This window comes from Grampus griseus (assembly GCF_964374135.1).
Source record: "Grampus griseus genome assembly, chromosome: 7".
Taxonomy (NCBI): domain Eukaryota; kingdom Metazoa; phylum Chordata; class Mammalia; order Artiodactyla; family Delphinidae; genus Grampus; species Grampus griseus.
The window spans coordinates 84611466-84638134 of record NC_139001.1 but is presented as its reverse complement, the minus strand read 5'-3'; the positions used below and the strand labels follow the sequence as shown (position 1 = coordinate 84638134).

Here is a 26669-nt window from a genome sequence, read left to right as displayed (position 1 = left end):
TTGATTCAAATTTTCCCCCCTTTGGGGAAACAGCTGCACTACTGATGTTCCCTTCCTTGTACCAGAATTGTGTTCTTATTTCAGAGTATGGAACCACTTGTAGCATTTTTTCCCTACTCTTAATAGTTCCAGCGAGTAGATTATAACCCTCACTAGGTCATTCCATATTCTTTGTTTATTTTATAACTTGCTCTAAGTGCCTTAAATATTAATGATTAATCTAATCTATCTTTGTATTCCATTCAGAGACAGCTAAACTATATTAATACAAGTTATAATCTCATTCTGCCTAATCATCAGACCTTAAATTTCTAATATACTTTATACATTTCTAAGCTATTTTCTATATAGAAAAACCTCTCTAGATCCTTTATGCAATAAGGGTGGTATGAATAAATAGATTAAATTAAAACTACATTATAAAATTTGATTTTCACACAGTCTTATGAAGAAGATAAAGCAGATTTTATTATTTTCATTTATAGATGATGAATCTGAGACACATAGAGGTTAACACACTTGCCCATGCTTTCCCAGTTAATTAGTGACAAGAAGAGTCTGGAACCCAGGTCCTCTAATTCCAGTTCACACTTTACTCCCTTGATGATGGCCTGCTTAATATTCTGTTTTACACTCTAGTTAGTCTTGGGGACATCACAAAACAGAAATATCAGACTTTGGAGAAGTGGGATAGAAGATGGAAAATAGGATGAAAACAGCTTGCTCCAGTGCCAATGTGAACTTCACTACTTAGGAGTTGTTTGGCTTTGGGCCAAACTTACTCAACAACTCTTCACTTGTGAACTTTCTCTTCACTTGTAAAATGTGAATGATTACATATAACTTGAAAGGCTGTTGTCCAAAAGAAATAAGATTTTCTCTTTGAAACTGATTTTTAAATGATATACTTTATATACATCACCTATATTATTGTGACTGTTAAGCCAAGTCTTTAATTATCCTTATTTGTCATATAACAGAGAAAACGTAATTTAAGTAATTCCAAATTTATTCACTTTTAGTTTTTATACAGTTTGTTCTCCGTAATTAGAAATATAACATCGTCTTATTATTAGAAGGACATAAACATTTAAAAATGAATCTGATCTTTCTATTCCTAGATCTTTCCTTTTTTCTATCCTTACAGAGAATAGATAGCACACTTCTTTGATCAGTGGTTCTTAAAGTGTGGTCCCTAATCAGCAGAATCGGCACCACCTGGGAATTTGAAAGAACAGCTACAGATTCCAGGGTCTCTCCCCAGACCTACTGAATCAGAATCTCTTGGGTTGAGGTCCAGTTATCTGTGTTTTAAAAAGCTTTCCAGTTGGTTCTGACTCATGCTAAGGTTGGAGAACCAATGCCTTAGATTAGTGTAAAGTACTATCTTAAAGTAAATCCTGCCAAATCCACAAATATTCATTGAAAGGCTACTAAAGGTAAGGTACTGGGCACACTGAGTAGAGAATTCAAATATAAAGCAGATCTCGTGATTCCTGGTTCTGACGTTTCACAGTCTGGAAACAGAAATAGGGAAGGGGAAAGGACTGTGCCACGTAATGCAAGCATTAGGTTTAAAATCCAGCTCATTCAGGTTAGAACTGGCAAATGCTTTACTTCAGAATCCAAGGATTTCCCTGTTCTGTAACATTGGAGACTTATCCCACGTGCCCAAGAATAGGTTCTTGACAGGATGCGTTTCTTTCCTATCAGCATCATGGATCCGGAACATACCTCAGAGCAGTCAACTTCTCTTAATATGAGCAGGAGAGGGAGAGGGAACACAATATCTGTTCAGTCACAAGACATCTTTCAGGAGAGAGGGAAATACCTTTTGTTCTGCTCTGCTCCTTGAGCAAAGATACATTGGAGGAGGGATGGCGGAAGAAGGGGAGAGGCCACAAAAAGGCAGAAGAAATGGTGATACCACAAAGATCAGGTGAAAAACTCCCTCAGAAGTCAGCCGGCCCCATAGAAAGCCTGCACGGGTGTCTCAATAAAGTGGAGGAGAGGCTGCCACTCCCCTGAGAACATTCCCTGAATACATGTCATCAGAAAGTGGTTCAGGAACAGAGACTTCCCACTATTTTGAAGCCATAAACAATTGGGGTTATACTCTCACAATGTATATTTGTTTGGGTGTTTATTTTTATAACTTTGATAAATATACAATTAATAAGACACAGACAATAGAATATAAAGTCTAAAAGCACGCCACTAGAATGGCTAATATTTTCTTTGCACAACCCATTGGTCTGCCCTGTTCACTTCGCTGTGGAAGTACCTAGCTCAGATTAAGGTTAAAAGGAGTTAGAGTTTGCAGTGGGAAAGGAAAGATAGGTCTGCTCACTGTATCTTCAAGCAGCAGTGATCCAGATAGACATGTAAAGGCTGCTGTTTTCAATGGTTAATATGTGTGTGAATATGCTGGATCCTCTACCTAGTAATAGTGCAAAATAAGTTTTCTCCCATCCTGATGCTTTCTCACCAGGTTCCTTGAGAATCCAGGGCAGCTTCGTCTAGTGGTGGTGTGGTCACCATGGCCTGTAAGGACAGGAATGTCTCAAAAGCAACTTAAATGTATTTGGCTGACATGTTACCCCTTTCCCCATAACTCAAACCCACAGTTCCAGAATCAAAACAAAACAAAACGTTGCAAAATTAGCCCTATGCTTGTAGGTGCTTTGGAAAGGTGGGAAGGTGTTAAGGGGAAAGGGCTTTGAGAAACCCAAGGCAGGTTTAAAGGTAGAGCTTTAAATAGCAATTCAGTGAAGAAGAATTCAGGAAACACCAGGAATTGGAGCCAGATATGACTCATAATCATGTGAAGAAACCTCGGGTAGGTTTTAGATTAATATTTGTTTCTGTTAAATGATGTTTTCGTGTGTGTGTATGTATGTGCAGCAAGAGCAGAAATATGAAGAAGGTGGTTTTGTTGGAGGGAAAACAACAGAAGAAGTAAGTCAGGTTGATCTAGAAATAAGAGCCAGGCACCTCAGCCTGAGCTCTCAGATTCTTTAGGCCAGGAATTTAACCTATCACAGAGAGGGTATCCACACAATACTGTATTTATAATCATGAAACCCAAGTCAGAAGATCAAGAGCCTTCCCTTGGTATCTATTTTTGGACTGAATGTCCTCTCTGAATAATGAACTGCCTAATTTACTGCCTGATACTTATCTTACTTTATGGCCAGGATCAAGACATTCAAATCCTTCTCCTTATGTCCTCCCACACGTACCTTGTGTGCACTCACCTTAATGTGACAAACATTGTCTTATTTGTTGTGACTGTGTGGCCAAGATCAGGATGACTAAATCCTTGCCTATAGCCATTTATCTCCACTGTGTGAATTGTAGGAATATATGTAGGAAAGAGAATATGCTAGAAATATATACCCTTATTAGTAATTTCAGATGGAAACCAATGCTGTATGTAGTCTATTTGCTGTGAACCGAACTTGACCTATGTGTGAGCCTCAAGGATTCCTTTTTTTTGTCATTAATTAGAAGGAAGAAGACCCCAGACCCCATTAGTGTTGTGAGAGGGGAAAGCGAGATGAGATGTGGTCCGATAGACAAGCCACCCCAAAGAGAACTTTCTATATGGAAGTAACAGCTTCTAACACTGTCTCACTTCTCTCACAGGTGAAACCAAATCCCCCTGCTAACACCAGTACAGGTCTTGAGGATGGAATGAGAGCAGGGGAAAAGGGGGCATAGACTATATCGCTTTCTATAATTTACAGTAGTTTATTTTTTTTTATTTGTATGAAAATTACCACTTTCAAAAATCAATGGGAGGGCTTCCCTGGTGGCGCAGTGTTTGAGAGTCCGCCTGCCGATGCAGGGGACGCGGGTTCGTGCCCTGGTCCGGGAAGATCCCACATGCCAAGGAGCGGCTGGGCCCGTGAGCCATGGCCGCTGAGCCTGCGCGTCCGGAGCCTGTGCTCCGCAACGGGAGAGGCCACAACAGTGAGAGGCCCGCGTACCGCAAAAAAAAAAAAAAAAAAATCAATGGGAATCCTCAAGTACTAAATCTATATATTTTAGGAGTAAAAGATGAGCCAAGGTGAAGATACACTGTTACCTTCTATAATAATCTTGATTTGACAATCAGGTTTACTATCATTATTCGACCAAATATAGAAATATATTCTTCACAAAATTCAGAGAAGTATTTTGGGAGCTTTCTGGATTCTTAAGTTTTCACATTCCTGACCAACGATGCAAAAATCCTTTTTATCTCACTTTTCAATTCTGTTCTTTTAGTGGTAACTTCCTGGAATACATATTGAAAATAATTCCTATACCATAAAATCTCCATGACTAATTTGCCATGTCTGCCATTGGTGTGGAAAAAAGGAGTGGAAGTGTATATTCATGTATTTGACATTCAAGAAGAATGGGAGTAAGAAGTGAAAAGAATGAAGGAGAATAAGAAAGGCCGGTGAATATTTGTGTTGTATGCAGAAAGTGAGATATGGGAGGAATATCATATGAAGAAATGGAAGATTCCCAAGGAGAGGGCAAGGTTTATGCTTCAAGATCACATGACAAGAAAGTACCAGGTAATTGATATAAAACAATTTTAATATTTTGGTGTCAAAACCCCTCAAATCTATTCACCCTTAAAAGGTACTAAAAACAAGCTCCAGCAGGAACGAGCTTGTGGCTCTTTGATGTAGGACAAATTCAGGAAAGAGCCGTTGGAGCCCTACGAGGGAGTTTTCCCAAAGGATTATAAAAGGATGCAGTGTTGAGCCAGTGCACATTCCTTCTCACGGTCTCCTTTACCTTTTCCCTGCTTCCTTTCTGAAGTCGCTTGTTGTTTATGGCTGATCATTTAAGGCTTCTTCCTTTAATGGAATTCTTTAGCCTTTGACTTGCCTGTCACCACTGAGTTTTATACCTTTGTTATAAGGCAGTGAGCTTGCTCCACACACAGTCCAAACTGAGCAAAAAACCCTTCAAAAGCCCCCCAAATGATGGTATTGTTCTTTTTAACATAAACTTATAGAATGAAACAATCTGTTTCATTCCTGGTGTTAGAACAGCTGGAGTGAAATGAATAGAGGGGGCTGAGCAGTTTTGCAAAATCTTTGATAATAGAGAAGTACAAGTGTTCCCCGTCAGCAGTTGGATGATAATTTCTCTGGTATGAATGATGTAACCAAGTGGTTGTATATTACTGCCCCATTCTTTCTTGTCCCAAGACACCCTTGGAAACGCGATGCTACGTCTCAATGGGATTTTCCAGTACAAAGATTCTTTTCAAAGAACATAATTGTGGATACACACCACTCCTACAGAGGTAAGTATACTGAAGATGTGCCAAAACATTAGGGCAGAAATTCAGTTCCCATGACACACAAGCAGGAATCTAACCATTTGCTGCAATAAATACGTTTCTTGTGGACTCTGAGATTATAAAATATACACTCTCTATAAGACTCAAATTGCTTGTTTGTTTATTTTGGAATCAAACAAACTGATAGATTAAACGAGAGAGAAAAATATACAGGAATACAGAATACTTTTGTTTCACAGCTAAAATTGTATATTTCTATTGCTATCTAACATTACAAACCGCTAGGTGTGGGTAGTGATGTAAAGAGATAATTTGTTGCTTCACACTGGTTAAACTTTTACTTCCTTGACTTTCAGAGACTTTGTGAGTGAAACAAACAAAATAAACAACAGCAACAATAAAAATCTTCCAATCTAAGGTTCAGCCAAAATGACATTCAGGAGAAAAAGAGTAGTATAATAACTGGAGGCAAAATGAACATAAATAAAGAAATCATTGGGTGTCAGATTTCTGGAAAGCATGCTATATGCGCAGCAGTTGAATAAACCTGCCTTTAGACATATGAAGAGCTACTATGTAGAACACAAAATGGGCATAATTTGGATAGCTCTAGATGGAAAAATTAGAAAAAATGGGTAACCCATAGAGGGGCAGATACCAGCTCAAGATAAGAAAGTACATTTTAACTACATATACTAAACAGTAGTAATGATCAGCATCATGAGAATTTTCAAACAGAGATGAAAGGACTCCCTGCCATCATTTCTGAATTTCCTAGGCTATGATATTGAAGCTATGATGGTAAGTTTATACTTGGGAAAGTTAATTCACTTAGGAGCATCATGAAGAATGAAATATAAAGATATTCTTCTGTTAAGAAGTGGGAGGTAAGGAATGGTTCCAGAGCTATAGGCTTCAGTGGATACTTGTTTTGGTCTAGCTATCATTCCCACTCTCTTTTTTAGACAAAAGTCACCCTGATTTTCAGAAAAAACTCAACTCTCCCTTATTCTTACATCATTTAGTTGAGGTTCACATCCTCCAGTTCTAGGGGAAATCTTGACATGGGTTTGCTGAATAAAATCATGACATCCATGGCCACAGTGATTGGTTGAGCCATGAGTGTGTGATTCATAACCAGCCAGTAGAGTTAAATGAGGAGTCTCTGTGCTACAGTTGAGAGGTCACAACAAAAGCCTAGTGCTTCTGGAAGCCATCTTGTCCTCATGACGGAAGAGCCTATGTGAAGATAAAGTCAGCTGAGGGTAAAGCAGAGCTGAGATGGGGGCAAAGTAAAAAGGAGTAAAAATACATGTAAGCTCTCGAAAGCAGCCATGTTAAAACTAACTCTATTATATTTATTCTTTGAGTCCTCTTCCCCTTAAATAACCATTCTTAAGGTTATGTGAGTTGGTTTTCTGTCACATGCTACCAAAGTGTTCTGATTACCACTTAGATGTCCAGTGAGAAGCATTAGTGTCAAGTCCCTGGACAGTCACCAGTCACCAAGGGCCAGGAGAAAAACAATGGAAAATTTGGTCTCCTCATGGTTTCGCCTAGGAGCTGGCCCTGAATATCATACACTATTGATCTAACCAGATTCTCTCTTCACATCATTGATTAAATCTTATTTTTTTTCTCTACCTCTGCTAAATAATTTAGTTTACTTATACCTTTTCCAAACTAATCACATCTGATTTCCTTTATTCTAGATTTCAGACCATCTTACTTTTTACAGGCCCAAATACACAGATGTAACTTTGTGGATGAAAGAAGTTGATAATTAAATTGATTGAAAATGTTTACCTGTTACTGTCTTACTGTATTCCACCATTCTCCATTTCTTTATTCTTGTATTGAGTTATTTATTATTGTTATTATTGAGTTATGTATTTGTGTTTCATTTGAATACTCTAGAAAGAGGGGATTTTTATGAATGCTTAGAAGGATATAGTATTTATATAAACATTTTATGTCTATTTTGATATTGTATTTGTAATTTTTAAATTCTCCTTAAAATACTTTGGTCAGGTCCCTGGGAAATATTGTTTTTATTTGCAAAGGAATTTAATACAATTTGATTAGACACAATTTCTAGTACATAATGAATCCTTAAGCAGTTGTTTTTCTGTTTTATTTCTGATAGAGTGTGTCTTGCGGTGACAGAAGACAGCAGGATGAGGAAGTTAAAGAAGTAAGAAAATTAGAATTTAGAATGTCAGCATCTTGAGGTAGGTAAATGCTATGGGTTTCTCAATTTCTCACTTTTTAGAAAAAATTTTTTAATTGAAGTATAGTTGATTTATAGTATTGTGTTAGTTTCTGGTGTACCGCAAAGTGGTGCAGTTTTATACATATATATGTATATATATATATTCTTTTTCATATTCTTTTCCATTATGGTTTACTATTCCTTGTGCTATACAGCAGGACTTTGTCATTTATTCATTCTATATTTAATAGTTTGCATCTGCTAATCCCAAATTCCTAATCCATCCCCCACCCAGCCCCCTCCCCCTTGGTAACCACAAGTCTGTTCTCTATGTCTGTGAGTCTGTTACTGTTTCATAAGTTCACAAGTAAGTTCATATTCATATTTTATGTTACACATATAAGTGATATCATATGATATGTGTCTTTCTCTTTTTCACTTATTTCACTTGGTATGATAATCTCTGGGTCATCCATGTTGCTGCAAATGTCATTATTTCATTCATTTTTTATGGCTGCATAGTATTCCATTGTGTGTGTGTGTGTGTGTGTGTGTGTGTGTGTGTGTGTGTGTGTGTGTATCACATCTTCTTTATCCATTCATCTGTTGATGGACACTTAGGTTGCTTCCATGTCCTGGCTTATTGTAAATAGTGCTGCAGTGAACATTGTGGTACATGACTCTTTTTGAATTATGGTTTTCTCAGGGTATATGCCCAGTAGTGGGATTGCTGGGTCATAAGGTAGTTCTATTTGTAGTTTTTTAAGGAATCTCCATACTATTCTCCATAGTGGCTGTATCAATTACATTCCCACCAATAGTGCAAGAGGGTTCCTTTTTCTCCACACCGTCTCCAGCATTTATTGTTTGTAGATTTTTTGATGATGACCATTCTGACTGGTGTGAGGTGATACCTCATTGTAGTTTTGATTTTCATTTCTCTAATGATTAATGATGCTGAACATCCTTTCATGTGTTTGTTGGCAATCTGTATATCTTCTTGGGAGAAATGTCTATTTAGGTCTTTTTTTAAATAGTAATACATGTATAGAAAACAATAGTACTTATTCTGAATACTAAAGTTAAAAGACAAGATTGCTGGCAATTAGGGGACTGGCCGAAGTTTCAGCTCCTCTAGTCTTATCTGACTAGTCTTAGGGCAGAAGGAAGCAATATTCTGGGCTTACATTGAACTTAAAACCATCACCAAAGCTAATTATTCTGAAGTTTGGTCACTTTTCAGTGACCAAATGGCTCCAAGAGGAACAGAACTCTTGCTTATTTTCCCACTCAATTCAATTTCAAAACATTTCAGTAAAGAGCGAGAGAGATCATTTTAGTATTGCAAACTGTTTGCTGAGATAAGGAGAAGTTTGTTCATAGGAATTATTCCAGTTAAGAATCTTCCTTTTAAGGATAGCTACACCATATACCCCAATAGTTGAGAATCTAGTTTACAGAAGGCTTGAAACTTGAGTCTCTTCTTGCCTTCATTTAACATTTTGTCAAGATACAAATATAGCATCTAGGACCTCTGACTTCGTATATGAATGCACTAAACATAGAAAGTTACGGTTGAGGGTTATGCCTGCAAGAATGTAAAAGTGTTTCTTTTATTTGAGGACTCATACAGATAACATATGTAAAAGCTATAGACAACAAACAACACAGTCTTTTTCGTTGTGGTCTCCCTAATAGCAACACTTTACAAAACCAAAGAGCCAACATAAAAGTCAAATTGTGGTTTAGATAATAGAAATGTTTACATTTGTGTAGTTTAAAGAGATCTGACTTAGAAATCTGGGGTTATGGGTTTAGTCTAGGCTCTGTCTCTATCCTCTGCCGGTAGGCAGTCTAGACCAACGCTGCTCAGACTTAAGTGACTGTTGGGATCACTGGTCAAGCTTTTTAAAACTACAGATTCCTGAGCAGATCTAACTTAAGAGATTCTGACTCAGCAGGTCTGGAGTGGGAGGCATACCTCTGCATTCCCAGTAAACCTAATGTGCTCATCCTTGAAAATTCACTGGTCTAGACCTCAGTTGTCCTCAAAATTATAATGCAGAGATCCAATTAGGCATATTGATTATAGCCCCCAAAAGTAAAAGGAGACAACAATTTCTACTGTTGAAAGGGAAAGAAATTTCTGTTTAGAAGTTCCATACTTTAAAATGTTAATAAAAGTTTAATTTATATTAATAACTAAATAATAAAAGAGAAATATATTTCTCACAAACACCTTGTGAGAAAATATAGAATGAATGTTGGCATCAGGGTCCAGAAATGGAAATAAAAGCATTGGACGTCCAAAGTTATCCAGATGGATAGCAGGAGAGTTAGGACTAATCTTGTCTCTCAACTTCAGAGTCCTATTTTCTTTTGTTTATACTTCACAGCTTTTATAAGTGAACAATATCCCCTTTACAGTCCGTTATCATTCATGGTATTTAGAAGGAGTATTCTGTTTTGCTTGGGTCAAACATGCCCCTTGAACATAGCTTTGTAGCAGAGACAGATAATAGTTGAGGAAGAAGAAGAAGAAGGAAAAGGAGAAGGAGCAGGGGAAGGAGAAGGGGAAGCCGAAGAAGCAGCAGCAAAGCACAAAACAAATAGCATTTTCTGGAACAAGATACTTGTCATCTTTGAAGGTATCAGCAGTGCAGACAAGACAGCCCCAGTCTGGACTGTTAAGAATCTTCAACTCAATATACTCTTGTGGTTCCATATATATATATATATATACATATATATATATATATATATAATTTCATTAATTGAGATGAGACACCAGCTATGAACAGTTGTAGCTAAGATTGCAGTTCTGTACCTTCTGTCTGAACCTAATTACTGTCCCATACCAACAAGTATTTTCTCTGACCTCACCTTCAATATCTCAGCTGCTGGAAAATAAATCCCCACACATTCCTTGATTAATTTCCTGTTCATGCTTGTAAGTTAATATTGAGATGCTAAGCCAGAAGGTGGAGGCATTGTTAGTGACAACTAAAATTAAAAACAAAGTGAGAACTAATTTGTTTCTATAGCTGTCAATGGGGACCCCTCTGAAGGAATGCCAAGATGTAACTCCAGTTGCTGTGTTGTGCTAACAGGGATTGCATCAGTTTGTGCACCTCCAAAAAACACCAGTCATTTGGCACGTAATGATATTTCAGGCCATCCCATAGGTTGCGCCTCTTGATGTTTTTGTTTTATTATTTTTGTTTCGGATATATTTTTATAGACAATTTTCACACAACAGCTTTGCTACTCTTAAATATGAAAACAACCTGCAAAGGATATTATTTGACTTCCATTCTTTTAGTTGTTACATCTTTTAGCCCATTCTTTTTAATCTTGAATTTGGAAAATTAATTTTGAAATAGTGTCTGAATTGTGTGCAAGGCAAAAGAAATGATAATAGTTATTCTGTAACATGTCTCCCTGACTTGCACATTATAGACCAGTAAAATTAAATAAAAATAAGGACTGATGTAGAATTAGCAATTTTCTATTTAATGAAAAGAACAATGAAAATATAATATCTCTTATTATAATTCTCTCATTTATCAACAGTAAACATTTTTGAAAAATAAGTATAAAAAGTGTAATGTAACACGTTTTTAAAATAGACTTTATGAAAAATACAATGTACAGTGATTTTTGTTCAAGATGTACCCTTGAAAACTTTGTTGAGAACCTAGAAATGCCAAGAACCCCTGTTTTAGAGAGAGAGAGAGAGAGAGTCAATTATCTGCTCAGTTTAGGAGAAGGTCACATGATAGGCACGATGAAGTGGTGATTTTGTAACTAGCTAAGCAGTACTTCAGGGTACCTGGGAAAAAATGATCTGCTCAGTGACTAAAGCTCTTAGAAATTTCAGTGCTTCCCTTGATATTGGCTAACTAGTGTTCATGGGTCTGGCCAATAGCTCTGTCTTTTTCTTATCAAATCTTGAAAGGCTTGTAAGTATTCCATCACCATGAACATTTTGAGGATTTTATGCCCCATGACTTATCATAATATCTGTAGGAAAACGGGATTTGTTTTTAAAAACATTTACCTTGCTGCGAATGTTTGCTTGTCTTCTGTCATATGAGATGAGCATTTTGTCATGCTAGAAGAAAAAATGGCATGCTTTCAGATTGTGTATGGTTTTTGGCACATGAAGTTACATAATCTAGTGGAACCCTATGTGCTCAGTACAGCACAGGCTGGTGAGCCCCTGTCTGGTCAGGACCAGAATAACTAGACTTCTTGGCCTGTTGCCTGTAGGCTGTATATATTTGGCCTTAAACACCCTGCCAGGCTGGGTCTTACAGTGAAAACCCACAGATGGTCAGCAGGAGAGTAACATCTGGTATCTGCTCCTTTGCTGTGGTGCTCCAGGCTCAGCAGTGAAGGTAGGAGACAACTACTTCAGTGTCCAGTTGCAGAGCTCACTGTGTCCATTTTGAATAAAGATCTTTTGGAATTTATTTCAGATTTCCAGGGAGGAAATTATGTAGCCCCAGTTGTGCCTGCGGTGGGAACTCGGTTGGTTGATTGGCAGTGAGTTGGAGTCAGAGCTGAGGGGAGTGTCCCTACCATTGTTTTATGTATATTGAATTCATCTGTCTTATTGTGGACTAGTTCTGCTCTTTTAATTTTTGTCATGCTAGCTGTACGGTAACTGCACTAATAATATGTATGTTCATAAATTGGATCTTGATGGGAAAAATTCTGTTGGATTCAAAAGTATTAAAAGAAATTTCAGCATTACATGTGTCAATAAATGGAAGACCTTTCAGATTCACTAACTCTAATTTTTAACTGTTTTAATTTTTGAACGGTTTTAAACATTGATTTTAAAGTTGTAACACCTGTTTCTGATTTTTTTTACTAGTGATGACTATTAATTATTTGAAGATATTATCACTGAAGTGTCTAGACTTGGATGTGCTTGTATCATTTTAGGTACAGATGTGTTATAAAAAGTTATAGAAGTGCTCCCTAGTGCTCCTGGGCAGGGGTGGGAGTTCTGGCTATCTGCTGGGACTCTAGTGATACCACCTGGGCACTGTGTGATTTCAAACGCCCTTGAGTGTGAACAGAGGCTGAGTGGGGAATTGGGACTGCTATCCCAAACTAGTAGTGATGTAGTGTGCCCCATACTCCCTTGTTGGAGCGGCCTGAGAGGAAGGCAGCAGAAATCAAAGATTTAAATAATATCCAGAGTTTCATAACATGATAACCCGAAGTCCAAGTTCAATAAAAAATAACTAGTCCTACCAAGGTTCAGGCAAGTCTCAGCTAGAATGAAAAAAGACAATTATTAAATGCCAATACCAAGAATATCTGCAGAAACTTTAGAGTTATTTGACAAAAGATTTTAAAAACAGTCATCATAAAAATGCTTCAATGACCCATTAAATACACAGTTGAAACAAATTTTTAAAATCTTAGTAAAGAGATAGAAAATTTCAGCATATAAATAGAACACAAAAGAAAAACGAAATAGCAATTTAGAATTGAAAAATTAAATTAAAAACAGTAAAAGTAAATGGGCTCAACAGCAGAAAGGAGGGAATAACGAATCAGTGAAGTTGAATATAGACAATAAAAATTTCCCAATTTGAATAATGAAGAGAAAATAGACTGGAGAAAAAAAATCAACAGAGACTTAAGGCCTCTAGGACAATAGCTAAAGATCTGTTATATTATGGAGTCCTGGAAGGACAGGGGGAATAGGACAGGAAAATATACCATATCTTGGGCCATATAACAATCTTGGTAATGTTAAAAGAATTGAAATTATACAAAATTTGTTCTCTGACCCAAATAAAATCAAACTAGAAATCAAAACTAGAAAAATAACAGGAAATTCTCCAAATACTTAGAAACAGCAGACTTCTAAATAATTTATGGGTCAAAAAGAAAGTCTCAAAAAGATATTTATCAAACTGAATAAAAATGAAAATTCAATATACCAAACATTTATGTGACACAGCTAAACCAACAATGAGAAGGAAATTTGTAGCACTAAATACTTACATGAGAAAAGAGGAAATCTCAAATCAATAATTTTTACTCCTACTTAAGAGTCTAGAAAGAGAAGATCAAATATACTTATAGCAACCAGATAGAAGGAAATAATGAAAATAAGAGCAGAAATAAATGAAACAGAAATGAGTAAAACAATGAAGCAAAAACCTGCTTTTTTTTTTTTTTGCAAAGATCAATAAAATTTACCAACTGACAAAGAAAAAAGAGAGAAGGCAAAATTTACCAATAGCTTTAATAAATAGGCTATTTAACTATGGACCCTGCAGACATCAAAAGAAAAATAATAGAATGCTATGAACAAATCTTCTCAGATAAATTCGGCAACTTAGATGAAATGGACCAATTTCTTGAACAGCATAAACTACCACAAATTACCAAATATGAAATAGATAATTTGAGTAGTCCTGTAACTATTAAGCAAATTGAATTCATAATTTTAAAACCCATGAAAGAGAAATTGCCAGGCCCAAATCATTTCACTGGGGAATTCCACTGAATTTTAAAAAAGAAGTAACAGAAATTATACACAATCTCTTCCAGAAAAGAGAAGACGTGGAATATATGCTAATTCATTTTATTAAGCTGACATTACACTAATACCAAAACTAGATAAAGACAGTAAAGAAAAAGAAAACTATGGTCTGATATCCCTCATGAGTCAGACACGAAAATTTTTAACATAAGGTTAGCAAACAGAATTAGGCAGTATATAAAAATAATTATATGCCATGACTAAGTGGGGTTTATTACAGTGATGTAAGATTGCTTCAATATTAAAAAACTATTAATATAATCTATATTAACAGCCTAAAGTAGAAAAAGCATATGAACATATCAATTGATACAGAAAAAAGCATTTGACAAAATTCAATAGCCATTCATGACAAAAACTCTTAGAAAAATAGGAATAGAGGGAAATTTCTTCAATATGATAAAGAGCACCTATAAAAAACCTACAGCCAATACTTAATGATAAAGAATTAGACTGCTTTTCCCTTACAGTCAGGAGCAAGGCAAGCATATCTGCTTTCACTATTGTTATTCAACATAGTGCTAAGTCCTAGCCAGTGCAATAAGGTTGGCAAAGGAAATAAATGCCATACAGGTTGGAAAGGAAGAAATAAAACTCTTCCTCTTTGCAGATGACATGATTGTCTACATAGAAAATTCCTAAGATTCTTCTTAAAAACTCATAGAAAATAAGTGAGTTCAGCAAGTCTGACGGATACAAGATAAATGTCCAAAAAGGAACTGTCTTTCTATGTGCTAACAATGAACATATTGGACACCAAAAGTAAAAACACGACACAACTGCTCAAAAAAAGAGAGAAATACTTAGGTGTGAACCTAAAACAACATGTACAGGACTATGTGCTGAAAAATACAACATGCTGCTGAAAGATACCAAAGATCTAAATAAATAGACAGATAAACTGTGCTCATGGATTGGAAGACTCAACATAATAAAGATTTCAATTGTGTTCAAATTGGTATATAGGTTTAATGCTATTGTTATTAAAATGCCAACAAAATTATTTTGTAGATATAGAGAAGATTATTGTGAAATTTATATGGAAAGGCAAAGGAACTAGAATAGTTAACACAATTTTTGTAAAAAGAGAATGAAAAGGGAGAAATCAGTCTACAGAATTTCAAAAATTATTATATAGCTAAAGCACTCAAGACTGTGGCATTGGTGAACATACATATAGGTCAATGGAATACAATAAAGAACCCAGAATTATATCCACATAAGTATGCTCAACTGAATTTTTAAAAGATGCAAAAACAATTTAATGGAGGAAGGATGGCCTTTTCAACAAAAGGTGCTGGAGCAATTGAATGACAATAGGCAAAAATATAACCTTGACCAAGACTTTATATCTAAAATAAAAATTATCTCAAAATGCATCATTGACTTAAATGTAAACATAAAATTATGAAACTTTTGGAAAAATTATAGAAGAAAATATTTGGGATCTAAAAGCATGATCCCTAGAAGGAAAACTGAATTAATTGTATTTCATCAAAATTAAAAACTTTTGTTCTGCCAAAGATGCTTTTAAGAGGATGAAAAAACAAACACGCCACAGACTTGGAGAAAGTATTTGCAAACCATATATCTTACCAAAGAATACTCTCTAGAACATGTAAAGAACTCTTAAAATTTAACAGTAAAAACCCAAGCAATCTAATTAGAAAATAGGCAAAAGACGTAATCAGACATTTCACTGACGAGGATATACACACGGCAAATAGGTTCATTCAGTAATGTTCAACATAATTAGTCATTAGGGAAATGCAAAATAAAAATACAAGATATCATCACATACCTACAGAATGACTGAAATTTAAAAACAGTGGTAAAACTAAATGCTCGTGAAGATGATGAAAAATTGGATTACTCATATGTTGCTGGTGGAAAAGTAAAATGGTTCAGCAACTCTATAAAAAGTTTTGCAATTTAAGGAAATTAAACATGGAAAAACCATACAACCCAGTAATTTCACTTCTGCGCATTTATCCCTGAGAAATAAAAACTCATGTTTAAAAAATTAAGACGAGATTGGTTCAAGATGGCGGAGTAGAAGGATGTGCTCTCAGTCCCTCTTGCAAGAACACTGGAATCACAGCTAACTGCTGAACGATCATCAACAGGAAGACACTGGAACTCACCAAAAAAAGATACCCCACATCCAAAGACAAAGGAGAAGCCACAATGAGACAGTAGGAGGGGAGCAATCACAACAAAATCAAATCCCACAACTGCTGGGTGGGTGACTCACAAACTGGAGAACACTTATACCACAGAAGTCCACCCACTGCAGTGAAGGTTCTGAGCCCCATGTCAGGCTTCCCAACCTGGGGGTCCAGCAACGGGAGGAGGAAATCCTAGAGAATCAGACATTGAAGGCTAGCGAGATTTGATTACAGCACTTTGACAGAATTGGGGGAAACAGAGGCTCCACTCTTGGAGGGCACACACAAAGTAGTGTGCACATCGGGACCCAGGGGAAGGAGCAGTGACCCCATAGGAGACAGAACCAGACCTACCTGCTAGTGTTGGAGGGTCTCCTGCAGAGGTAGGGAGTGGCTGTGTCTCACCATGAGGACAAGGACACTGGCAGCAGAAGTTCTGGGAAGTGATCCTGGACGTGAGCCCTCTCAGAGTCCACCATTAGCCCCACCAAAGAGGCTGGGTAGGCTCCAGTGTTGGGTTGCCTCAGGCCAAACAACCAACAGGGAGGGAACCCAGCGCCACTCCTCAGCAGACAAGCAGATTAGTTTTACTGAGCTCTGCCCACCAGAGCAACAGTCAGCTCTACCCACCACCAGTCCCTTCCATCAGGAAACTTGCACAAGCCTCTTAGATAGCCTCATCCACCAGAGGGCAGACAGCAGAAGGAAGAAGAACCAAAATCCTGCAGCCTGTGAAACAAAAGCCACATTCACAGAAAAACAGACAATATGAAAAGGCAGAGGGCTATGTGCCAGATGAAAGGACAAGAGAAAACCCCAGAAAAAACTAAATGAAGTGGAGATAGGCAACTTTCCAGAAAAGGAATTCAGAATAATGATAGTGAAGATGATCCAGGACTTTGGAAAAACAATGGAGGCAAAGATCAAGAAGATGCAAGAAATGTTTAGAAAAGACCTAGAAGAATTAAAGAACAAACAAACAGAGATGAACAATACAATAACGGAAATGAAAACTACATTAGAAGGAATCAATAGCAGAATAACTGAGGCAGATGAACTGATAAGTGATCTGGAAGACAGAATGGTGGAATGCACTGCTGCGGAACAGAAAAAAGAAGAAAGAATGAAAAGAAATGAAGACAGACTAAGAGACCTCTGGGACAACATTAAACACAACAATGTATGCATTATAGGGGTCCCAGAAGAAGAAGAGAGAAAGGACCCAAGAAAATATTTGAAGAGATTATAGTTGAAAACTTCCCTAACATGGGAAAGGAACTAGTCACCCAAGTCCAGAAAGTACAGTGAGCCCCATACAGGATAAACCCAAGGAGAAACACGCAGAGACACATAGTAATCAAATTGGCAAAAATTAAAGACAAAGAAAAATTATTGAACACAGCAAGGGAACAATGACAAATAACATACAAGGGCACTCCCATAAGGTTAACAGCTGATTTCTCAGCAGAAACTCTACAAGCCAGAAGGGAGTGGCATGATGTACTTAAAGTGATGAAAGGGAAGAACCTACAGCAAAGAATACTCTACTGGGCAAGGATCTCATTCAGATTCAATGGAGAAATCAAAAGCTTTACAGACAAGCAAAAGCTAAGAGAATTCAGCCCCACCAAACCAGCTCTACAACAAATGCTAAAGGAACTTCTCTAAGTGGGAAACATGAGAGAGGAAAAGGACCTACAAAAAACCCCCCAAACAATTAAGAAAATGGTAATAAGAACATACATATCGATAATTACCTTAAACATGAATGGATTAAACACTCCAACCAAAAGACACAGGCTGGCTAAATGGAAACAAAAACAAGACCCATATATATGTTGTCTACAAGAGACCCACTTCAGACCTAGGGACACATACAGACTGAAAGTGAGAAGATGGAAAAAGATATTCCATGCAAATGGAGATCAAAAGAAAGCTGGAGTAGCAATACCCATATCAGATAAAACTGACTTTAAAATAAAGAATGTTACAAGAGACAAGGAAGGACACTACATAATGATCAAGGGATCAATCCCAGAAGAAGATATAACAATTATAAATATATATAGACCCAACATAGGAGCACCTCAATACATAAGCCAACTGCTAACAACTATAAAAGAGGAAATAGACAGTAACACAATAATAGTGGGGGACTTTAACACCTCACTTTTAACATCTCAGAGAAGAAAAAGAAATAAAAGGAATACAAATTGGAAAACAAGAAGTAAAACTGTCACTGTTTGCAGATGACATGATACTATACATAGAGAATCCTAAAGATGGTACCAGAAAACTACTAGAGCTAATCAATGAATTTCGTACAGTTGCAGGATACAAAATTAATGCACAGAAATCTCTTGCATTCCTATACACTAATGGTGAAAAATATGAAAGAGAAATTAAGGAAACACTCCCATTTACCACTGCAAGAAAAAGAATAAAATACCTAGGAATAAACCTACCTAAGGAGACAAAAGACCTGTATGCAGAAAACTATAAGACACTGATGAAAGAAATTAAAGATGATACCAACAGATGGAGAGATATACCATGTTCTTGGATTGGAAGACTCAATATTGTGAAAATGACTATACTACCCAAGCAATCTACAGATTCAATGCAATCCCTATCAAATTATCAATGGCGTTTTTTACAGAACTAGAACAAAGAATCTTAAACTTTGTATGGAGACACAAAAGACCCTGAATAGCCATAGCAGTCTTGAGGGAAAAAAATGGAGCTGGAGGAATCAGGCTCCCAGACTTCAGACTATACAACAAAGATACAGTAATCAAGACAATATGGTACTGGCACAAAAACAGAAATATAGAACAATGGAACAGGATAGAAAACCCAGAGGTAAACCTACGTACCTATGGTCAACTAATCTATGACAAAGGATGCAAGGATATACAATGGAGGAAAGACAGTGTCTTCAATAAGTGGTGCTGGGAAAACTGGACAGCTACATGTAGAAGAATGAAATTGGAACACTCCCTAACACCATACACAAAAATAAACTCAAAATGGATTAGAGACCTAAACGTAAGGCCGGACACTCTAAAACCCTTAGAGGAAAACATAGGAAGCACACTCTTTGTCATATATCACAGCAGGATCTTTTTTGATCCACCTCCCAGAGTAATGGAAATAAAAACAAAAAAAACGAATGGGACCTAATGAAACTTAAAAGCTTTTGCACAGCAAAGGAAATCGTAAACAAGACGAAAAGCCAACCCTCAGAATGGGAGAAAATATTTGCAAATGAATCAATGGAAAAAGGATTAATCTCTAAAATATATAAACAGCTTATGCAGCTCAATATTAAAAACAGCTTATGCAGCTCAATATTAAAAAAACAAACAACCCAATCCAAAAATGGGCAGAAAACCTAAATAGACATTTCTCCAAAGAAGACATACAGATGGCCGGGAAGCACATGAACTGCTCAACATCACTAATTATTAGAGAAACGCAAATCAAAACTACTGTGAGGTATCACCTCACACCAGTTAGAATGGACATCATCAGAAAATCTAGAAACAACAAGTGCTGGAGAGGGTGTGGAGAAAAGGGAACCCTCTTGCACTGTTTGTGGGAATGTAAATTGATACAGCCACTATGGAGAACAGTATGGAGGTTCCTTAAAATACTAAAAATAGAATTACCATATGATCCAGCAATCCCAGTACTGAGCATATACCCAGAGAAAACCATAATTCAAAAAGACACATGCACCCCAATGTTCACGGCAGCACTGTTCACAATAGCCAGGTCATGGAAGCAACCTAAATGCCCATTGACAGACGAATGGATAAAGAAGTTGTGGTACATATATACAATGGAATGTTATTCAGCCATAAAAAGGAATGAAATTGGGTCCTTTGTAGAGACGTGGATGAATCTAGAAACTGTCATACAGAGTGAAGTAAGTCAGAAAGAGAAAAACAAATATCGTATGTTAACGCCTATATGTGGAACCTAGAAAAATGGTACAGATGAACTGGTTTGCAGGGCAGAAGTTGAGACACAGATGTAGAGAACAAACGTATGGACACCAAGGGAGTAAAGCGGCCGAGTGGGGGGTGGGCGTGGGGGGGTTGGGTGGTGGTGGTGTGATGAATTGGGAGATTGGGATTGACATATATACACTAATATGTGTAAAATGGATAACTAATAACCTGCTGTATAAAAAAATAAAATACAATTCAAAAATTAAAGAATTAATGCTACATAGGAAATTATTAGGTCAGCTAAAAAATTGGCATATGGTTGTTTGCTTGGATAAAAATATTGTATCAATATTAAATTTCCTGAAGTTGAAAACTCTACTGTGTAAGTGTAAGAAAATATTATTATTTAGAGGAAATGCTCACTGAAATATTTGGGGGTGAAGGGCTTTACACAAGTAACTTACTCTTGAATCGTTCAGAAAAATGTTATGTATATATATATAATTTGTGTGTGTATGTGTGAATACATGTCGATCTTGATGTATATGGAAGAGAAACAGCAAACAATAAAGCAAATAGAGTAAAATGCTAAAAAAAACCCGAAAAAACAAACCAAAAAAACCCATGTTTACACAGTAACTTCTATACAAATGTTCATAGCGTTGTTATTCATAATAACCAAATATTGGAAATATCCAGGATGTTCTTCAGTGGATGAATGGCTAAACAGTGTTAGGTGCATGGAATACTATTCAGAAATTATAAAAGGAATGAACTGTTGACACACAGAACAACTTGGGTAAATCTCCGGAGTATTACACAATGAAAAAAAAGCCAATCCCAAAAAGTTACATACTGAATGATTTCATTTACATAACCTTCTTGAAATGACAAAATTATACAAATAGGGTACAGATTAGTGGTTGCCACAGTTTAAGAGTGAGGGAGGGCATGAAGACTATAAAGAGAAATGTGAGTAATTTTAGCAGTGATAGAAATGTTCTGTATCTTGGCTGTATCGGTGTCAATATCTTGGTTGTGATATTGTACTATGGTTTTGCAAGATGATACCACCGGGGAAAACTGAGTAAAGGGAACATGAAATCTCTAAAAATTCATATTTAATACATCCCTTAATATTTGGAATTTGTTCTTATCACAGGTATATAACATAAAGAAAAATATGATTAAATATTTTCATTAAGCCCAACATGAATGCCCACCAGGTTCATTCCATTTTACGGCAGTATACGTTTCAAAGAAACAAAGAATTTTAGCATAAGAGGGAATGCCACAAGAAAAAAAAGAATTTTTTAAATCACTGTTTCCCAGCCTCCAATAAGTACAGTACATTATCCTGCTGTCTTGTCATATGAGACCAGAAAACTATATTCTTGTTCAAACCATGAAATTAGAAAAAAACATGCAAATTAAGTGTGAAACATAAATTATTCTGAAAACAAACAAGAAAAGCAACATTAAAAGAACAGGGTCATCAAGGGAAATTCAAATCCAGGACACAGCTGTATAAAACCTTAGAAAGTGAGGAGTGGCAACACTCATGTAAAGAGGGAAAGGATTATAGGAAAAGAGAATGCTTGATGAAAAAGAAATAGACTAAATCTATTTTTATTTAGAGGAGACCATTTCAAACTAGTTTAATTACTGTTTAAAAATATCTTTAAGGAGCAGCTTCCACTTACATTATAGATGACAAAATGAAATTTTGCTTCATTTTGTTGAGTGTCTTTATAGGATGTATAAAATGAATATGCTGTTACCTAATGTGGTCAAAGAAGGGATTACTCATTCATTCAGTCACCAGTTCAACAATGTTTTATTGTTTCCCTGCTATGTGATAGACATTAGTTCAAAATTAAGGAGGTATAGTCCTCAATTTTCGTGTACTTAAAATCCTGCCTGGGATACTGGTTATGAAATATAAACAATTATTACAGGGAAATGTATCAACACAGGTATTCCTAGAGCTCAAGCAGAGCACAAAGAGGCCCCTAGTCATACAAGGCACAAGGAGATTAAGTTTTGAAGGATATAAGAGTTATTCTAATGAACAAAAAAAGATGGTGATGGCTATGGTGGTGGTAGGTGGTGAGAGGTTACTGACATTCCAAGCAGAAGAACCCAAGAACCCATTCTGAGATATAGTGGTCTGCAAAAGCTTGAAGCATTCTAAAATTTAAATGACTTAGGTTGGTCCAGAGGGTATATTTTAGCTAGGGGTGAAAGGGACATGAAGCACAAAGGGTCTGTGTGATAAACTATATAAACTAAGGTTTATATTATAAAGCATGAGAATGAATTGAAGGATGTAGAATTGAGGGGACTGATATGATCTGTCACATGTTTCAGAAAGAAGTCTATTCAAGCTGAATGGTGGTGGGCTTTAGAGTACCCCAGAATTGGTAAGAAAAGCAGTGAAGATTCTATTTTAGTAATGTTCTCTTGTATCTAATATCTGCAGTTAATAAGAAGTTATCATTTATGAAATTGTGCCAGTCATTCTCATATCCATTTAGTGCCTTTATCCTGCTCTGCTCCATCAAAAAGTGGCTGATCTCTGCAAAGTACATTTCCCAGGCTCTTCTGTCCACTGAGCTTCTAGTAAACTTTGGCCAATTGGAGTTATTGGTGGGAGATTGGAGGATGAGAAGAAGAGAGAAGTCAGGGTATTTCTCCAAACATTTCATTGTACTATAGTTTAGGACCCAACGTACTTTTGTTGTTTTTAACAGGGCCCCAAGAATAGTTGAGCAGTGTGATAAGATACCTCCAAAAATAGCTATACATATGAGATAGAATTTGGTAAGTTTCAAAACAAAGGTACAAAGTATTCTTAGAGCTCAGGTAGGGAGTGAGAGCTATCAGCTGATCCCCCCCAAAAGATGGGTTTCATAGGCTGTTTTGTTTTAATTCACTCAAACCATAATTCAATCAATTCTGAGGGCTAGAGTTGAAAGCATCGCAAAGTTTTGTCTCCATTGCATCATTAACCTTCATAAGATTCCTAGTCTCCTGGTATTTCTCTCTGTATGTCTTCTCTGAGCCCTATTTCTATATTTCCAGTTTGGGCACATATCTGATAGAAAAGGTAGAGGCAGCCAGGGGACCTGGTATTTACCAGGGATACCAGAACTGATGATGTGGATTGGAAGCAGCATAAAAATTTTGGGATCAGAGCCTATTCACAAATTTCTGAATCCAGAGCAGAAAATACTGCTCTGGATATACATATACATATACAAACTGGAAAACACACAGATTTCCTATATGGATGTGGAAGAGGAAGGGCTTTTTGGAGGTGGAGGGTGGGGGTATAATAGCGAGAAATTCCTCCTTAAATTTTAATATGAAAAATATCGTCCATCTGTTGAGTATTGATTTTGGTTTTGGATTATGCTCACTTGTGTCAGAAAGATAAATCAGGTATAATAGAGGAAGAGGACCTGGAGACAGTACTTATTTCTGCTACGTGGACAAAGAGAAAATCAATGACAGTAACACCAGCAGTAGTGAAAAACCACCTATAACAACACAACTTCTCTTCCTTTTAGTATAGGGAGACTCATAGTGCATGGCACACTCAGTAAATATTAGTGCTCAATAAATTGGCTTAATGAATGAATGGCAAAATAAATGACAAAGTACATTCTTAAACAGCACTTGAATAAAGCATAATTTTTAAGACGAGAGGCTGGAAATAAAGCATTCTTTTAGTTATCTGTAAATCCAGGTGGTTTCCAACATGTACACTGAGACCAAAATTATTTATATTATTTTTAATAAATGAGTTTTTAATTCTTGGCTTGAAACAGGAGGTCAAATTTTATAGACACCTCAAAGATTTTCAAAAAAAATCTGTCCTCGAAATGCAGAGGACCTGAAGGTAAACCTCCTGCATGATGCAATCATATATTGACATCTTCATTCCCTTCCCAAAGTATGAAATTAAGCCTTCTTTTATTTTAATGATGAAAATACTGGATCTACAGTATGGAAGGGTAAACTTGAATTTTCTTAATAATAAAAAAATACAAAGTACCATTGGCAAAACTGCAATATCCTTCCAAAAAATGAAGCACAATAGACAGAATATTCCAATGGGCAGATGTTAACTTAAAGTGCACATTGTTTGGAAAAGGAGTTAATTAACAACTTATTAATTGGATAGAAAATCTGAAACTGTTGTACTTCTAGCAAATACATAATTTTCTGCAAGTATTATTAAAGCGTTTTTGTTGTACCTATTAAAGATTCTTGTCTCTAAGTTAATTTCATTATGCTAATAAGCTATCATCGTTACAGAACCTAAGCTTTGATCCATGTTAATTGTCGTGATCTTCAAAGACAAAGTCACCACTTACTTTAAATGAATTTTACATCTTTTTAAAGAATCACACGGAAATTAGGGGAAGTAATTAATTTTTTATTATGTGTCTCAATATTTTTAAGGGAGGAAGTCAATGGTATTGGCTAGAATTCATTTTAACATTTAACTGGGGAAAACAGCATGAGGCAAAAAAAACATTCAGATGCAAAAGATTAAAGAAAATTTGAAACTGGGACCTAATTTGTCTTGATAAACTTTGGTGTTTAATATGCTTCTTTTGTTCTCAGTGTGAAACTGCAGGGTTTTGATTTGTAAAAACTTTTTGAAGAATTAATTCTTTCTAGTTTTTATTCATTTTGTTGCCTTTCTTTTACAGTAAGACAAACAAGTTGACCTTCAAACCACGACACTTTTAAATATCTGTGAACTTACAAGGTTAAATCTATTAGTGATCTGATATTAGCTATTGTACACTAACAGAATATGTTCCTTCTGAAGCAGATTAGACCTAGCTGTTTTATATAATAACTAGTTATTTGAACCTTAAGGGGTATAAGGAATAATATTATTAAATTATTTGCATTTCTCTTTGTAAGAAGAAAAGGTCAAGTGTGGAAATATTAATGTCTTCATTTTAGAAAAGATTTTTTTGTATGAAGATAAAATACACTTTAAGAACATATCTGAAGTGGAAAATTACTGGTTTTGTCTTTGTTGTAACCAGAGTGATGTGCAAGTTAGAGACATTCTTTAAGTTCCTGTCACACTAGGTACAAAAAAAGGATCAAAAATCAGAAAAGGACCAAAAACCAGAAAGGTAAAGCATAATAGGATATATTTTTTCTTAAACATTCAGAGAGAAGAAATGAACTGCCAAAATTTAATTTTGTAACCATTTATACTATATCAAGTCACCTGACATTCTTTTTGGAAAGATATGGGGTATGAAAGATATATTATAAACATACATTTTAAAAAAACAGAATTCTCTAACTGATGTAAATAGGTACTTCACAGAAAATGGAAAAATATCAAATGAGTTTCTTAGAGAAAATCTAGTGGCTCTAATGTAATGGTTAGCAAAGAGAAACATCTCAATGCAGCAAACATGCTAATAATGAAATGCTACCTTGCTATGAAGGATTTCTGACACCCATTGGAGAAGTAATGAACTCATCATAATGATTTCTTGATATGTAAACCAGTAGTTCTTAATTCCTTCTGTGCAAGAAAACCACCTGGTGATGGCAAGAATGTGAATTCCAGCATGGTGCCCAAGGGTTTATGTTTTTAACAAGTATTGTTAGGTGATTCAAATGCATATGGTTCATGGACCACAAACCTTCAACACTGATAAGATTAATAAGAAACTCAGTTTTATCTGACTTTAAACTTTATCAGACTTTAAAATACATTTCAATTCATAAAATTCTTTACTAGCCAAGGTGCTACTAATCTATCTAGAAAATAGGCATGGAAGTATTAGTAACATTTTATGTGTTATATTAGAATGACAAAAAACAATAAAATAAATTATATTAATTAAGGTATGCAAAAATATACACCTCAAACTAGTATTGTCCTCTTTAAAACTGTGAATGTATATACCTTTTCTGGTACAATTGCCATTTTACACTGTTTGCATACTATAATAATGGCATTTGATGTTTGTAATATGGAGAAATTGGATTTTAATCTTTTATGTTCTAGCCCAGTGTATGATCCAATTTAAGTTTATTCATTTTATCTACTAAACATGGCTGTTTTTTAAAGATCATAACTATAGACACAGGTCAAGCGTTTTCTATCCCTGAGATTATTATAAAAACTGTGCCGAAGTTTCTGAAGTTATTTATATGAGTTTTTATGATACTTTAAGTTCTGTACTAATACATGAACATGTGTTCCATGTGCCTTCTTACCAGTTTTAATAGACAAAACCACACATTTGCATGTGTACAAAGGTATAATTTCTCCCAGACCTGCTGGGATGGTTCTACATTATATTTTAAGATTGAATTCTCATATAATTTAGGGTGAAAAGATTTACAAGAAAACTTATTTACACTTAAAAATATCTGACTCCTAAAACTCTACTAA

General features: G+C 35.9%; 1 long non-coding RNA gene across 1 annotated transcript in view; it reads left to right on the top strand.

Annotated features, from left to right (window-relative positions):
- The first annotated feature begins 7498 nt into the window (after window positions 1-7498).
- The window catches only part of LOC309825301, a 170905-nt gene continuing 151734 nt past the window's right edge, over window positions 7499-26669 (top strand). Inside the window, exon 1 of the long non-coding RNA XR_014297018.1 lies at window positions 7499-7542. This is a non-coding gene — a long non-coding RNA (uncharacterized lncRNA). The remainder of the gene's footprint in view (window positions 7543-26669) is intronic.